Source organism: Catharus ustulatus, chromosome 8 (genome assembly GCF_009819885.2).
Source record: "Catharus ustulatus isolate bCatUst1 chromosome 8, bCatUst1.pri.v2, whole genome shotgun sequence".
Taxonomy (NCBI): domain Eukaryota; kingdom Metazoa; phylum Chordata; class Aves; order Passeriformes; family Turdidae; genus Catharus; species Catharus ustulatus.
In genome coordinates, this window is record NC_046228.1 from 2678870 (window position 1) to 2694289 (window position 15420).

The 15420-nt window shown below is 42.0% G+C and overlaps 1 protein-coding gene across 1 annotated transcript in view; it reads left to right on the forward strand.

Annotated features, from left to right (window-relative positions):
• Positions 1 to 1615: 1615 nt before the first annotated feature.
• The window catches only part of C8H10orf90 (chromosome 8 C10orf90 homolog), a 56703-nt gene continuing 42898 nt past the window's right edge, over positions 1616 to 15420 (forward strand). Inside the window, exon 1 of the mRNA XM_033066585.2 lies at positions 1616 to 1786. The gene's annotated coding sequence lies outside the window, so the exon portion shown is untranslated. The remainder of the gene's footprint in view (positions 1787 to 15420) is intronic.

Here is a 15420-nt window from a genome sequence, read left to right on the forward strand (position 1 = left end):
AATATCTACCTCAGAAGTACTTGGAGGTATTTTCTCCTTGAAAAACCCTTGGTGCACTCTAATCAAATTAACTCTCAGTTTCCTTTTGGACAGCAAAGCAGAATCACTTTTTTGTAATTTTCCTTAGTGAGTTCAAATCATTTCTGAGCAGTGTTTTTCTATAGCTCTATTTAGAATATGGATGTCAAAATTAATGTAACATTGCAGTGTTGCTCTTAGAGTATTGGAGAAAATGAAGTCAATCTTTGTTTACCCCACTAAAGCATTGCATAACTACACAGGTAAATGATTAAAAATCCTTCATTGTGTTCCAGCATTAGTCTTGTGATCAATTATCAGAAGGATGATTATTCAATTGTTAATCTATTCAGTTAGTAATGATTTCTGGGTGGCAAACATCGAGGACAATGTTGCACCTACTGATTATTTCAAAAATTTGCAATAAAAATTAAAAAAAAAAACCACCTTCAAAACATAACTTCCAAAACAACACTGCAATGGATTTTTAAGTCAATTAGGAACTTGCTGCATGTTTTCCCCCACCTCATGCTTGGAACATCTTGGTAAACAGGAACATTTTGGTAAACAGGTGTTCACTGTTTTAAAAGTCTGGGAGGTCATTACAGAAATATGTGCAAGCAGCATTATTTGGACATTTCCTCTCCACTTTGCTCCAGAACACTTAGAGGGAGGGAGACAACTTCAAAACCAAACAGCCAAGAGTGAGAGGGCACAACCAGGACTCAAATCATCCCCAGGCAGGTTTTCCCTTGTGCAGGGGTGGGGTTAAACCTCTGCTGCTCTGGGCACCAACTTTGTCAGGTTGTCTTATTAAATGAACAATTAATAGTTGGTTATTGCAGAAACAAAGTCACAGACGTTAAAATCCATGCTCAGTTTTGGTAAAAAGTCCCAGATAGAAGCAGAAGCTGCTCCTGGAGATCCTGGTGGGGTTGATGTTGTTGTGGCAGCTCCTGTCTTCTTCTTGGGTGTTGATGGTGGTAGCAGCAAAGCAAAGCAAAAGCAAAATGGCAAAAAGCAATGGCAAAAAAGCTCAGCTCTCCCCAGTTTGTTATATAGAAACTTCCCAACAAGCTGAGACACAAACTCAGACCATCACTCCCTAACCTATTAGAATTTTGGTTTCTTAGCACACCAGGTTATGTATAAATTACACATATGGTCTATCTTCTAGCTGAAAAAAATTTAATTATTTTTTTTTTAAATAAGCAATATTCTTACTACAGCTCTGTTATATCTAAACTATGTTCTTGGAGCCCCTCAAGGAAAACACTAATATCTAAGATTATGTTTTTCAACCTTCACTAGAACTTTCACTTTCACTCTGCTATCTGAGACCTTTTGCTCACTAAAAGCACTTAAAGCTCATTCTAAAACTTACTTATCCTAAAACTTAAACTTTTTTTTTTTTTTTTACACCTCCACTTTATGTGAGTGGCTTAACACACCTGAATCCACCCACAGGCTTTAACTCAACCCTTGCACTGACTTCTCTCTGAAAATTCAGACTCCTGACTGACGCAGGGTTGGTTTTTGTTTTTTTTTTTTTTTTTAAATCATTTTTCCCGGGACACAAAGCAGGCAGTGAGCGCTGTGCCGGAGCAGAGCAGCTGCTGCTGGAGGGTGAATAATTGATGTGCTGGCAGCTGCTGGCTGTGGCTGTCACAGGCTGTGGCAGGAGCAGGGCACAGCATCCCGGGGATGCTCCGGGTACCACCGTGAGCCGCGTTCTGCACCCTGAGCCCGTAGAAATTCGGGAATTGCGGTGAGTCCGGGGGGTTCTCAGCGTCCTGCAGCTCCTTGCTGTCTTCTGACACTCCTTCTAAAATTGGGATGTGTTCTTTTGGAGTTTTTTTCCTTTTTAAGTCACTTACTTCCTGCCTTTTCGGGCTTTCTTTACTCTTTTAAACTCTGGGCAATGTGTAAACAGCACCTACAGAACTGGGACTTTAAATCATAAAGTTATGACCAAGCCCTCTGAAATTATCTGCTGGTATTTAAGTTTTCACACTACTAAAACTAAAGATATTTGTGTTCCCTTTAAGATTCTCTCAAATAGATTAACGTAATTTGGTGTCAAATGTGAGAAACTGAAAGGAGTTTTGTTTACTCTTTTAAACTCTGGGCAATGTGTAAACAGCACCTGCAGACCTGGCACTCTAAATCATAAAGTTATAAAGTTATGACCAAGCCCTCTGAAATTATCTGTTGGTATTTAAGTTTTCACACTGCTAAAACTAAAGATATTTATGTTCCCTTTATGATTCTCCCAAACAGATTAATGTAATTTGGTGTCAAATGTGAGAAATTGAAAGGAGTTTTGTTTTCCATTTAAAAAAAAAAAAAAGTTATTTCCTGCTGGAAGTTTAACTTGTGGTGGTGTTTTTTATTCAGTTAAATACATTTCTCATTGGGTTGAGAATGTGATCTGAGCCCTGCATTTAGTTCTTAATTAATAATTCTGCATTAAATGTTCTGTTTTACCACAAAACAGTGGAAAAGTAACTTAGTTTTCCTAAGGATAGGAAGCAGATATATTTTATATGTAGAGCACATGGCAGTGATGAACTAAAGCAACTCTCACCCCTTCTCTATAAGGTGAAAAACATGAAAGCATTTTTATTTATTAATCATTAACAGCAAGCCTACCTGTAATATTTGTTCCACCCGTCTTAGTGCTGTTATTTTCCAGCAGAGATGGTGTCAGCAGTGCCTGGGAGCTCTCAGGTAACTCAGTCCTTGGCACAGTTAAAAAATTGATACAAAAACAATCAGCTCCCAAGAGCAGAGGCCATGGGTAGGAGCAGGGATGTGAGATGAATCCTGAATAAGCCTTGATTGTGGATAACAAGTTCCCTCTCTTTTTATTTGTTTTTAATTGCACAGTCCAGATTCTGCTGCTTCTGCTTTATTTCCTTTGTTTTGGTCACAAAAGCATTTCTTATTTGGCATCCAAAACCCAGCCAAATTTTGAAGGGATAAAAGTCCAGCACAATGATATCTGGTGCTAACAGTAATTAAATGCCCAGTGTTTAAAAAAAAAACCAACAAAAAACCAAGAGGTGAAAACAGGGATATGTAAACAACAGGAGATATGCAAAGAATGGATGTAATCCTGCACTCCTTAATCATGGCAGTAATCCTTATTCAGGAAAATAATCTTTATGCTTTCAACAGACATCACTGGGTGCTGGAGCACCAGGCCCAGCTTTTCCAAGGAGATAACAATGTTTTACCTGCTTTATTTATTTTTATTATTCTTTCTGCAGTGCAATTTTAGCAGCACAGCTCTTGGTGATGTGTTTGAATGCATTAGTGATAATATTAAATTAGGCTTTACCTGATGTAAAGAGGAAAAATGGGATAATGGATGAGATGCAGCAGGGAGAAGGGACAAACCCCAAGTGGTTTTTTGGCTCTCCCTGCTCTCTGTGTTTGCAAATCACTTTTTTGGTCCATGGGATGTATAAAATTTGGGTTTTTTTTAGGATAGGATGCAACTTTAGCACCAAAAACTCCTGATATCCCTTAAAGTATATTTGGGTCTACCTAAAAGGGATGAGAAACATTGAGGAAAAAAAACACTGAGAAACATTGTCCATCTGATTTAAACACAAGGGAATTTTGGTAATGCCCTGGGAATATTTTTTATGGCTGTTATGTTCTGTGACCTTGCAGGAAGGACACATTTTTATAGAAATGTGGTGGTTTTGTTGCCCCTTTCACCAGCCCAGCTCAGCATTTCTGAGCTTTGCCCTCCCAGCCTTGTAATCCAGGATGGGGCTCAGGAACACCTGCCTGCCCTTCCCCAGGCAGTGCATCTGTTAATGAGGAAAATTAATTACCTAAAAGCCTTCAGCAGGATGGGGTTGTGAGGTATAAATAGTCATGAAGTGCTCCTGGTGCTGTTTGTGCTGCTGCCAGCAGTGGTGGGGAGTTACCTCTGCAGTCACTGCTCTGCTGAGCTGCTCCCTGTGGGGGGAAATTCTCCTCTGAGCACCCAGAAATGGGGCAAAATAAAAAAAAAAAAATACTAATAAAAACGCACTGGGTGATGATTCCAGATGGTATTAAACGCTTTTAAGTGAAGTTGGCATTAAGTCTCTCCTGGCTTTTGCATGGAGCTCTCAAGAACCAGCTGCTTTTCTGCCATCAGCTTTCTTGCACGGTGGTTAATATTTAAAAACGAGGTTTAGTGGATTGTCAGAATTTATTTGCAGTTTAATGCTGAGGTTCCATGGCTCTCATGGGCAGCAGGGAGCTGGAAGCCATAAAATGTCCCCAGTGCCAAGGGGTGAAGAGGCAGCTGGAAGAGGCTGGGGTGGCCCTGGGCAGGATTTCCCTGCAGAGTCCCAGCAGGAGCATCACTTCTCTGCAGGGAGGTCCCTTTCTGTCCCTGACCCCTGCCCATGGAGAGCTCCAAATCCTTGGAGAACCCCCCAAGCACTGATTGCACATTAATTTGAATTTTATACATTTTGAAGGTATGTTTTTTTAATATCTCTTCTTAATTGAATTATAGCTATAAAAATCCAAACCACACCTGCAGCAATTTTTCTTTGAGGATCTCCTGCTGGTACTGGGCACAGGTCAGGTGCCCATTTTAGTTTTTATTACTTTTAGAGGTGGATGTTCAAGCAAATTTGTTGAAAAGTTTTTCCAGTTTGGCCAAAACATGCTCAGCCTTTTGGTATCAAAAATTGTGGGTGCAGTGATGTGGAACAGTTGGGTTTGGGGTTTTTTTGTAAAAATGTGTTATGGAAAAGGTGATTTCTGTGATTATTGATGTATCATTCTTGTGTGTCTGGTTGTCATGGTTGGTATTGGGTCAAAGGACTTGATCTTAGAGGTAATTTCCAACCTTAATATTGCTGTGATCCTGTGACTTGGAGGTCCTTTCCAACCCCAATTATTCCATGATCTTGTGATTTGAAGTGGAAAAGCTGAGCTGGTGTGGGTGTTGTATTTAATGCATGGCTACAGCAGGTAAAACTGAAATGCATATTTATAAAATGAAGGTTCTCCCTTGTCCTCCATGAGCCTGGAGGAGCAGAGTTCCCAACAATCCCAGCTCTGGTTGTGGTCCAGCCCAGCCCCAAAATCCCCCCAGGGCATTTTCAAGGGTGTTCTTCTCTGCTACAGCTGCTCTTGTCTCATTTGTGCATCCCTGGGACAGCCACCCTCCCCTCTGTGTGTGGTCCCAGCCCCAACCAGGTCCCAGATTGCCATCAGGGCTGTGCATTAATCACCCTGTTAATTGGGTGATGCTGCAACACGTCAGTCACACACCTGGCAATGCACTGAGCACCTGGGACAAGCTGGGTGAGCTCCTGTGGGGAAAAAGAGATTTTCTTTCTTCCCTTCCCTGCAAAGTATGAACAGCTCCAAGTGTTGCATCCTCACTTGTTGATGGGGTGGTGCCATTAATAATTATTAGGGTCCTGCCTAGGCTTGTATCACAAACAACTAAACCATGGCAGGAGGTGGAATGAGGTATAGAAACTTTGCTGGTGATTAAAGCCCGTCATTGAGGATTTCTGAGGGGCAGAAAACACAAAATAACCAGTGACAAAATTAGCTATTGACAATTACTCTGGCTGTCTTTTGGAAGAATGGAGAAAAGAGAACATGGATACATTTCCCCTTGTGTCTGTAGGATAAATATATGGGGAAAAAAAAAGTGTTTTAGCAACAGAAGGTAATTCTGGCCACAATCCCTATGGGTGCTCTGGGACACCTCTGGGATTGGGTTTGAAATCTGTTTGGGTTTGATTGCATTGAGTTTTCTGCTTCTGTTCTGGGTTCCTGGTGCCACTTGGAGCTGCCAATGTGGAAAATGGGTTTGGGAGGCTGAGCACAAACTGCCAGGCAGGTTGGGGAGATACCTGGCAGGGCTTGGCTCAGAAATTCCCATGGGAAGCAGGGCAAGGCAGAGCCCAGGGCCACACATGGAGAGCTCCTGCCTCTTCTGAAACCAACTGCTGCTCTTAAAAATAATTTAAAATTATTTTAAATAATTATAAAATAATTAATAAAAATTGTATTTATTTTATTTAAAATTTAAAAATTATTTTAAAATATTTTTAGATTGCCTTTCTTTCCCTTCCCTTTTAAATTCCCTGGATAAAGCCAAACTTTAACAGAACAAGTTCCCATACAAATTCTTACAGAACAAGAGAACGTTTTTTTTCGTGTAGTTTTGGTCAACAGGACACCTTTAAGAATAGATTTTACTGAAAGCAAGGTTTAATCAATATTAGGTGGCTGGGTTCTCACTTTGCTCAATTTTAGGGGGCTGAAGGACTAAATCTGAGCTGCCCATGGATCCCTCACCTGCATGAATTGTGCAGCATTGCCCAAGCAGAGGAGCAGCCTGCAGGGAGGGTCTGTGCCAGCCTGCAGGTGACTGCACCAAATTCCTCTCTTTTCCAAACAGCAATTGCAGCAATGTGGTTTTATTGCTGTTTTCCATGCCTGGAGCTGGTTGTGGTTCCCACAGTGGGAATTGTCCCAGCCTGTGGCACCAGGGAGGATCTCCTGGTTGGAGATAGGGACAATAAAACACTTGATCCATGGAAAATAAGAGCTGATGTCCCCATGCAGCCTGAGAGCAGCCTCTGCCTGCTGAGCCCAGAACTGACCCACCCAAACTCTCCCTGTTTTATCCTCTCATTGTTACCTAATCCTGAGTTTCTCAAGGATTTTCTTGCAGGCAAACACTGCTTGCTTTGGGTTTTTTCCTTTCTTCCCTTGCCTGCACATTGCCTTGAACAACAGCTCCTGACCTACTTCTGTCTTTTAATTGCTGCTGCAATATGAATTTTAATTCCAGAGTCCAGATGTATTGGGGATGCACAGCACATGCCAGGGCCAGGCCATTTATCTCCCAGGCCAGTCTTCCCCAGCCCTTTGAATCCAGGGACCCCTTAACCTTTCTGAAAAAACATCTGACGCCATCATCACGTATTTCAGTGTTTTCTGCTGATGGGAAATGGAGATAATAACTGCTAATCTAAATGCTAATATGTATTTTCTCTGACAGCTCAGTTCGTTTTACTGTTCTTTAACCTTTGGCTGGAAATATTAATGGAGATGGATGTGAGCCTTGTGCTTCCATCCCCAGTGTCCAAATGAAGCTGGGCAGTGACAATTTATAGGAGTCCATTATTGTCCTTTATGTTTTTATTACTATACTTAATTCCCCTTGCTTCTTTTCATGGCTATTTTTGGGGAATTATGGACATTAGAGGATGAATGGGTCACTGGAAGCTCAGTATTCTGGATCTGGGGAGATCACAGCTTGGTGTGAATAGAACCCTTCTTCCTCAAAAAATATCCTTTTTTACTTCTCTGCACCTGAGAAGAAACTCTGCCTGCAGGTGCTGCATTCTGAGCATCTCAAGGATTTCCTCTCCCAGGGGCCACTGTTTTGCTTAGCTAAGATCTCCCTCTTTTTATTCCACAGAAATGGGAACTGAGGGAAAGTTATCAATGTGTCTTCTACTCAATTAAATTAACTCTCACAGAATTAAAACTAAACTCAAGAAAAGTTTTAATTTTAATCATTCTGTGCTTGTAGCTTGTGAAGGACTCAGGAATCCTTTGGGAGGGGAAAAAAAACATTTTAAAAACATAAGCTGGTTTAGCTCAGGTTTTTCTGGGATACTCTAGATTTTAATTACACAGGAGTTTAATTATAATAATTAATAAGTAGAATACAGAAAAGGAGAGCTGCTCATACTCTGGAGGGTCAGAAAAAGAGGAGAAAATTGGGGATACAGCCTCACACAAGCCTTGAAATGTGGGTGGGAGGAGAAATCCAGGGAAGGACAGCACACAGAGGAAGATCCTTCCCTCCACCATTCCAGTTTCCTCTTTCCCATAAATATTTTCCAGAGCCTTTTGCTCGCTGGCCACTCTGCCAAGGGAGGATTTAACAGCACAGATGCATCAAATCATTATCCCAATGATGTATTACAGGTACAATGTGTATTGCAACCTGTTCTCACAGCAGCCAGGACGTTAGTGCCTGATATTATTACTGATATTTGATGTACAATCCAACTCTATTTAATTAGTTCACTAAAATGCATTTTCTGCCAGAGATATGGTGAACAGGGAGGAAAATCACCTTCCTGGAGAAATGCCTCGTAGCAGGATGACTGAGGAAGGCAGACAGTAGAGTCTGAGAGGCAGAAATTGAGCACATCAGTCCTGCAGACCCCCACAAAAACCTGAGATTTTGGGATACAAGCTGGCAACTCAGCTGTAAAATAAAACTCTTTAAAAGGAAACTCTCATGATATTACCTATAAACACTTCAGAACAGCAGATTCAGCTGGAGTTTATGGGTAAGGTAGCAGGAAGATGCTTCTGTGCTCAAAGCAGTATTTTTATGTTTGGGGGAATGACCTGTTCCTCATCCTGCAGCTTTGCATGAAACACAAAATTCTGCTGTGGCCTGGGGAGTCATCCCTGCCAGAGCCACACTTCTGTCATCTCCTTGGTGCCCACATCATCAACAAAGGTTTCATGGAGAGGAGAGGATCAGAATCAGCATCAGCTTCCTCCTGCTCCTGTCCTGGGGGAACCCTGGGCTCACCTGGTTTGCTGTAGGTGGGAGGAGGATGCAGGAGCCAAACACCACTGCAGCTCCTGTTCTCCTGCAGGTGGGAAGAGAAAAGGGCTTGGACATGGATCTCTGAGCCCTCTTCCATGAAGGCAGGGGATCTCCCCCTGCTCTTCTCGCTGGGGGCTGTGAGAAGGGCCCCATGGGGTTGGTGCTGCTGCTCTCCCCTGCAGGGCTGGCACAGGAGGGGATGCAGCACGGTGGGGTCACAGCTCCTGCACCACTGCATTAGGGAAGGTGTCCCTGCCCATGGCAGGAGGGGTTCTGGTGGCCTTTAAGGCCCTTTCCAGCCTTTCCAACCCAAACCATTTGAGGATTGTGTGATTCCACAGTGCCTGGGTGGGATTAGTCCCTCTCCCAAATGGTCATTCCCTGCAAACCTCTCCGTGATCAAATGCTCTGCTCTGGGCAGGCTGATGGAAACCTCCAAGGGAAGAGGGCTGCAGAGGGATTTGGGGCTTGTGCAGAGTGCAAGAGCTGGTTTGGTGGCTCCTTCCCCCAGGAAGGTCAGAGAGATCCAGAGGGGAGAAACCTGAACAGAGAGCTGCCAGGAAACCTGTGCTGCTCCTGCGTTTCCAGGCTGGTAAATGGAGCCTTGCCCTGGCTTGGCAGCTGAGGGAGGAAGGGGAATTTTCCCCTCATCCCAGGACTGCCTTTCCAACCCTCCCAGCCTGGGTGGGAATGGCAGGACACCATGGAATGATTTAGTCTGCATCACCTGTGCTCATTTCCTGGGTGGATCTGCAGAAGCTGCTCTGCCACATCCTAATTCCACTTTATTGCTTCTCATGTTCCTTCCCCTTCCCTTTGTGCTCCTCAGGTAGCAACTGCATTTCAGCTTGTAACCAGCAGTAATATTTCCTGAGCCAACTCCTTTCTTTAATTTGTTGTTGTTTTGGTGTCTGACACGTCCAGAGCTCTCCCTGCACTCCAGAGTCTCCGTGCAGTACAAGTGTCTCAAACAGAGTTTATTTTAATCAGGCCTCCCAGAATTCAGTAAATACTTCAGGCCAGTTCCTCCAGTAAATCTGAGCACATTCAACAAAAACATGTGCAGCCAGTGCTCAGACATAATTGCCAGCAATTTCACACCCACAGAATCCTTGCCTGCCTCTGTCACTCCCAGAGCCCCCTCTTCCCCATCCTGCTTCGAGCAGGAGTCTCCCAGTTGCTAAGGGGATGGATTTTTTGATGCAGCTCTAAATGAAATATTTTCAGCACCAAGTGCAGAATTAGCAGGGTCGTTTTCTGGTTAATGTTCTCTGTATCAGAGTGGAAGGACCAAGCTGGAGGCCAGGTTTGATCCAGGCACTGTCCAGGCATTCAAAATATGAATTAAATCCGTGTCTGCTGCATTTAACTGGAACTCTGACAATTACAGGCTGTCACAGGAGACTTCCACTCCTATTCCTGACTCAATTACCCAGCCTCATGCTTCTCCTAAGATTAGTATTGCTGTAAATAAAGTCAAGCTCATTCTCCTTTCTCTTTGTTATTCTAAGGAAAAAGGAGAGGCTGATTTTGCCACCCAGCACCCAAGCCTCAGGGGGAGCTTTTGGTTGAATTGAAATTAAGTATTTCTCTTTTTTTTAGCCAAGTTCTGGTTATTGGTGCACTGAATTAAAAAAAAACAAAAAAAAAAACAAAAAAAACCCCCACTTCCCATGTCTGTTGCACATTCCCAAATCCTTGCTATAGGAGTATCTATCATAAAGTCTTAAAATAACAAATATACCAATCAACTTATGTCCCCTTAAAATTTTACAGACATAGATCATTACTAGGCAAAATACTGCAGCACACCACTAAGTTATGTTATTGCCCCTGTATTTTCCAAAATGTATCCTGCTCCTTATGCAGCCTTGTTTTCCTTATTCCCTGTTTTTTTTGTGCTGAAAAATTGTTTGCATTAAGCTGTTCACAACTCCTGGTTTCTTTTGTGAGTGGTCTGTTGATTGCAGCTCAATAATGTTTAAGTAGATTGAATTAATTCTTGCATTTTTGTAGTGATCTGAGTGTTTCCATTTGCGTTTCCTGAATTGTGTCCTGCTCTGGAGCTCGTTAATTCTGCCTGAATCAGGTTCCACTTCCCATGGATGAGCTCCCCTTGTTTTGCTTCTCCCCTTTTCCCAGTGGGATGGCACAGAAGGATCAGCACAGGACCATCCATGGTCTCTGCCCCAGAAATGAATCCCTCTGAAGCTGGGGAGCTGTGTGCACACCACAGTGCTGGGGAATTTTGGGTGGCTGCTCCCAGATGTTGTGTGAAGTGTTTGGCTGAGCTGCAGGGGATAAATGCCTAAAAAAAATCCCATGTCTTGTGGAAATCCCTGCTGTGTTCCCATGGTTTGGGTGGGGAAGGACCCTCAATCCCATCAGTGCCACCCCCTGATGGGGCAGGGACACTTCCCACTGTCCCCAGTGTCCAACCTGGCCTTGGGCACTGCCAGGGCTCAGGGCAGCCAGAAATGACAAACTGTGCCATCACTGATGCTCTCTCTGTGTAGGGAGGGCTCCTTAACTCCCCAGAGCTGCTCCAGGAGATGAAAATTCTCCTTTTCACAGTGCAGGAGTTTTAACTGTGCCCTGGCTGAAGATTACCTCAACCTGCTATAAATTGAGATGTTTCACTAATTGCTTTCGTGGTTCATTAGCCAAATTGTGAGTATGAAGGAAATGGAAAAGGCTCAGAATGAATTTCCCTTGCAACCCTTAATTTAAATGGTGAATAATAATTTAATGTTGAACAAAACATTTTGGGTGATTTGCTGTGCTGGAGCTCATTTTTTACCTTGGGATCATTTGCCACCTTTGAAGCTTTGTGGGCAAATGATTCTCAGCTCTGCTTCATTGTGATGTGACACCAGGCAGGGAGGAATAATCAGTACAGAATAATTGTAATCATCTCAAAATTTATACAGAAACACTTTGTCATGGGAAGTCCCTCCTCAGATATTGTTTAAAGCAGTGAGACAAGAGAGATAAAAGGCAAAAATCTTTAAAAGTTTTGTTTCTGTGGATGCTCTGGCTCTATTTCCATTTCAGCCATGAAGGTATCAAAACTACAACGTGTCCCTGGTTTACTCTTTCCAGCACTCAGCTAAAAATCAAAGATTAACTCTGAGCAGCTGCAGGGAACAAATTCTCCTAATTCATCAAAGCCAACGCTGTAGAATTTAATCTGTTTTATGAAATTCCTCCCATGGATTGTTATGGCAGGGCTGTGGCACAGGAGGTCATTTGTGAGCTCTCAATTGCTGGTTGTGTGACAGTGAAAAAAGGAGGCCAAAAGAAAGGTTAAATTAAAGAAGCTGCTAGAAGCTATTTATGTGAGATGAATGTCTATTATCTAAATTAATGACAGCAAACCTCCAATTAGCTGAATAGTGATGCAAAATTCGAGCTTTATTAGGTAAATACATGTTTAGTCCAGACAAAGGGTTGGGTAGGGAAGGGTTTCACTGGGGTGGGGTTACAGGTAAATGAACATTTTCTCTTTATTGGGGCACAGTGGCCTCACTGCTGCTGCTGCCAGATCTTTGCAATAAATCTGTCATTGTTTCCCAACATCAATAAGGAGTGTGAAACCTATGACCCTTTCCTCTAAAATATCCTCCTGTAACAGGGGATGAGCAAAAGCCTTGAATGTGCTGCTTTGTGATTCAATAAACAACTTAATTTTTATTTCAGAGCAGAGATTTCCTCCTCACACCAGTGCATGGTGGTTTGGCTTAAGTAAACTTGTTTCTCTTTTGTTCAGTGAGAGAATTCCTCTGTAAAAATACAACAGAGGGCTGCAGCTATGAACTCCTCCTGTTGTGGGTTTTGCAGTTTATACATGCCAAAATAATGGTGAAATGGAGTGATTGGATCAATTTACTCTTTGGGAAGGGCAGGATTTTGTTGTAGATCATCAGTTGCTTCATTATCTTGATTATGGTCACTGTGATTCGAGATCTAATTGCACTTTGTGCAGAAAAACTCTCTTTTAATGCACCCAGGAGGTTCACATCTCCTCATATCTCTTTATGCATCTTCTGAATTTTGGGATTTTACTGCATCTCTATGCTTTTTTTTTTTTTTTTTGACTTGCTGACACCTCCCAACTTATTTATTGTCAGTATTTTGCAGTAATGTTGCCCTTTCTGGGCCATTCTGGGAAAATATCAGTTCCTAGAGTTCTTCTTGTTTAGGATCAGTTTAGAGAGATGTGGAGGCACTGCACTATTTTTATTAATTTATATTTCATTTAATTTCCTGCTCTGCTCCTTTGTCACCCTGGTCTTCAGTCTTGTCAAGGTAATTTACACTGGGTTATTTGTTTTTTTTAATATTATCCTCTGATGTATCTTAATCCCATCCTAATTTTGAGGTTTCTGTGATATCAAGATCCCTTTTTTTTATTAAGCAGCACTCTGGATTACTCAGCACTTCTGTGCTGGGTGCTCATATTCAAACTCACACACTTTGTGTTGCTTCAATTGCTGTTTTTAAGCTCCAGGTACAAATGCAGCTTTCCTTGTCCTCACTGTTCTTTGCAATTTTTTTTCTTTTACCTGAGATTTTCTCTGTTCATTCTGTCCAAAAATACAGAGGCTTTTACAACCAACTTTTCTTGAGCTTTTAGTTGGGGAGAAAAAACAAAAAAACCCACCCAATTAAAAAAAAAAATCCATGAAAACTCAACTTTAAAAGCATTACCTGCTGTTCTATTCTGGGCTGGATGGAGCCAGGCTTTCTTTGCAGCCTCCTCCTCAGTCCCCAGGGTTTTCCCAGGAAAATTCCCAATTTTCCTTCTCTTCAGAGCCTTTTCCTGTGCCATTAGAGTGGGACTGTTTTTCATGTGTGGGTTTTTCTTTTGTTTCCTGTGTCCCTCTCCTATTTCCCAGTTTGTCTAACTGGGATTGATCTTCTGGAAGCTGAGGGGCATTTCTGATACCCAGAATTGAAGACAAATATTGAGATATCTGACCCAGGTCACCAGCTGGTCACCACCCACCTTTTCCTTCATTTTTTTTTGCCCTACCTTTGATCCCCTGTGCTGTTTATTCTACATTTCTAGCAGGAGACATTTAGCAAAGGCTTTGGCTATAAGATGAATTCCCAAATCCATAGAGTTTCCTCATATTGTATTTTCAAACTGAAATCCTCTTGAAAGGTCACTTGAAGGTTTGAAATACCAGAGCACTTTGATTGCTGTTGATTTTTCTCCTGGTGATTGAGGAGCCATCGAGCTCATCAAGCCTCTCTACTAAAAACAGTCACTGGTTAAATTTTCTGTTCTTGGAAAGAGAGAGCCCATAAAGAAATGCTGCTGGAACTGCATTATTCAGGGATGGATATCCCCAGGAATGACACCCAGAGGAGAAACCATCCCATGTACATGCTGGAATTAAAGCTGTGATGGTGATGAGGGATTAATTTCCACAGCCCAGCAGTGTTTGGGGCGCTCAGTGCAGAGCCCAGAGCAGCTGTGGCTGCTCCAGAATCCCTGGAAGTGTCCAAGGCCAGGCTGGATGGGGCACCTCTTTGTTTTAGGGTGATGTTTACTGACTGAATAATTTTTGGGATCATGTTAATAACATGCTTTGAGTCATCCCACAGGCTGTAGATGTGTTCTGTGAGAGAATGTATTTATAGGTTTGTTCATCAAGTTTGGCTCAAATAAAGATTACTGACTTCACAGGTTTATAGGCAGTCCAAACAATGGATAATTTCAGTATAAATAGCAATGGGTAATTTCAGTATAATAATAATGCATAATTTAGATATAAATAACCCTGAATTCACTCAGGAATGGCTGAAGATGGTTCTTTTGTAAAAGCAGTAACTGTACCACCATCATCAATGCAAAGGTCAAATTGCTTCTAAGACTTTAGAAAAATAAAATTGAAGCTATTTGGCTAAATGGTGATTTCTCTCAGCATTGACCTGCCCACCCATGAGTTTGATGCTGTTTTAGTTAATCTTTTTCAAGCAGAATGATGAAGTGTCTAAACTTGCCTGTGTCATCCCAATGCTCTTTTCTCAGGATGTTTCCTTTGTCCCACTCTGAGTTCATGCCCTGAAAATACTTTTGTACTCACCTGCCAAGCTCTGAGGATCCAGCTCTGCACTAACAAAAGGCTGGGTTATGCTAGAAAAATATTCATATCATACAGTGAATGTTTTTTATCCTTGGGAAAAGATAGATCATATAAATGAGGCAATCATTGCTGAAAAGAGAACTTAAAATCCTTCTTTTCTCCAGTACAAAGTGCCAAACCTTTTTAAGGAAAAGTGAGATGGCAAGTGCTGTGTGGGGCTCAGTAGCAGAAATATAACAGCTCTGTGTACCCTTCTTTGAAAAGCTGCAAGATGGTTTTTTTAATGAGTGAAAAATTAAATTGTATATTATTTTTACAAGAAAATTAGCTTTTCTTTATGTAAGGCAAACATTTGCAGAAACAGATTTTAAGAACCCCACATTGTCTCTTGGATTTACAATGAGGATTATGTGCTTGGTTTTCACCACAGCTAAATGAAACCTCATCCTTGCAAAAAACCTGTTAAATATTCTTCAATTCTTGTAAATATCCCTCAATTCTTATTAAATGTTCTTCAATTCTACATAATCCTGTATCATCTTCTCTTTGGCAGCCACACAGCAGCAGTTGGCTCGCTGTCCCTTGATTAATTCTCTCCCTGTTCCAGGGTGGAATACACCTAGTTTGTTTAGTGGAAGGGAATATGGCTCATATTTAAAAATCCCTTTTAATGCAGTTACAGCA